Raw genomic sequence first — 2,500 nt, 5'->3', positions numbered from 1 at the left:
CCGTCCTTCCTCAACAGACATTCCCCTCTTCCCCAAAGCCCCCTGCACCCCATCCATCCATCTCATCCTAGGACGTCCCCTCATTTTCACTCCCTACACATCTGCCTTCCATACCTCCTTTACTAGTCTTTCTTCACTCATTCTTTCCATGTGTCCAAACCATCCTAATACTCTTTCATCAACCCTATCTTCCAACTCCCTTTCCACCCCTGTTCTCCTCCTCACCTCCTCATTTCTCACTCTATCTAGCCTAGTAACCCCCATCATACTTCTCAGACACTTCATCTCAAATACATTCAAGCTCCTTCTCTCTTCCTCTCTTATGTTCCATGTTTCTGCTCCATACAGTACTGTTGGCACAGTCACTCCTTCATACATGTCCCAAAATATGTATACATGTAGAATAGGGAAGGCCAGGATTTATATTTATGTATATATGTGTGTATATATATATATATATATATATATATATATACATATATATATAAATCAATCAATCAATCAAATCAGCCATCTTGACTCCACTGCTGGACAAAGGCCTCCTTCATAGAATTCCATGATTCACACGACCGTGCCATCCTCTGCCACGTCACTCCCGCAAACTTCTCGATCTCAGTAACACACTTGCTCTATCGCTCATTAGACGTTTTGCACTAACTCTCTCACCCCATTTACTTTCTTTCGGTCTCTCAGCGTTATTCCCATCATTGATCTCTTCATTCTCCTCCGTGCAGTCCTTAGCTTTGTTTCTATTGTCTTCATTAGTTTCCATGTCTCACAGTCGTAGATAATTGCTGGCAGAATGCATTGATTGTAAACTTTACGTTTTAAACATAAAGGTAGAGAGCCTCTCAGGATTTTGTTATACTTACCAAACACTTTCCAACCAATTGTAATACGTCTTTTTATTTCATTATCATGAGCTCTCGTCACTTTCACCATCTGCCCTAAATAATTATGCTTCAACTTCTTCAAGTCTCTCATCATCAATTACAATCTCTCTACTTTGAACTTTTGTGTTGAACATTACTTTGTTTTTACTCTTATTGATCATTCAACCTACTTTGAGACTTTCCTTGTCTAGACCACTCATTATATATTGCAAGTCTTCTGCTCTTTCTGAAATAAGAATAATGTCATCCGCAAATCTTAGGTGGTTTAAATATTTGCCATTAATCTTTAAACCTTTCTTTTCCCAACTCAATATTCTGAAAATATCTTCCAAGCAAGCTGTATATAGTTTGGTTGAAATTGTATCGCCTTGCCGTACACTTTTTTTGATCTTTATCTTTTCTATATCTTTATGTAGTCAAATTGTAGTGGTACCTTTCGCATAAATATTTTCTAAAACCCTTACAATATGTTCGTTTGTACCCTGATTGCGTAGCGAGTTTAGTATTGCTATTTGTTCTACCAAAGGCCTTCTCGTAGTCTACAAAAGCTAAACACAGAAGTATATTGTACTCTGTCGTTTTCTCGATTAGTTGGTTTATCGCCTGCGAATGGTCTAGAGTCGAATCTCCGCTCCTAAAGCCTGCCTGTTCTCTCGGTTTTCCATCTAAAACTTTACTTAGTCTATTTGTAAAGATCTTGGAGAATACTTTATATACATTTGATTGCAAGCTAATCGGTCAATAGTTACTAAGGTCCTTCTGGTCTCCTTTTTTTAATAAGCAAAATTACTATAGCATTGCACCACGCATCAGGGACGCTTTCTTGACGTAAGCACTGGGTGTACAACTGATTTAATTTAATATGAACTAATTTACCTGCGTCTTTCAACAGATCCATCAATATACCATCTTCCCCAGGTGCTTTTCCTTGTTTCATTACTTTTAGAGCAAATTCTACTTCTTCCTTTGTAATCTCTGGTACACTACTAACGTCTACACATGGATTTACTGACTCAACTACGGCCTTCGACAGAGTAAAGCTCTTGGTAAAAAAATTCTACTCTTTTTACCATTCTGTCGCTGCATTTAATGATTTCTCCATTTCTATCTTTCAGACATATCATTTGCTGTCTTCCTAAAGCATGTTTATGCTCGGTCCCTTTAATACTTTACCTTTCCGAATAGCTTCCTCTATTTCATCCATGTTTCTCTTTGTTTTCTCTGATCTCTGCCTTTTGTTGATAAGCTTGTTTAGTTCTACTCTTTCTATTTCGTTTTTCCTGCTTTTAATATACATGGTTCTTCTTTTTTAATTAGGTCATTTGTAGCTTTTGGGTATTTGTTTTCTCTAATGTTTTTTGTACTTCCTACTTTCTCTGCCAATTCCCTAATGATAATCACTAATTCAAGTTAATATCTTTCACGGTGTCCTCGTTATTTCTTATAGCTTCGAATCTATTTTTAATTTCCAATTGAAATTTCTTATTATTATCCTTAACCTTTGCAAGGCTGATTTTCTTTCTCAAAAATAGTCTATTTCTCTCGAATCTGAAATTGAATTTAGCTGTGCAACCTACCATTCTATGGTCACTACCTATGTTGACTTT

This window comes from Oratosquilla oratoria, chromosome 8 (genome assembly GCF_046742065.1).
Source record: "Oratosquilla oratoria isolate Oo_2021 chromosome 8, ASM4674206v1, whole genome shotgun sequence".
Classification (NCBI taxonomy): domain Eukaryota; kingdom Metazoa; phylum Arthropoda; class Malacostraca; order Stomatopoda; family Squillidae; genus Oratosquilla; species Oratosquilla oratoria.
Note: the sequence above shows the minus strand (reverse complement) of the source record.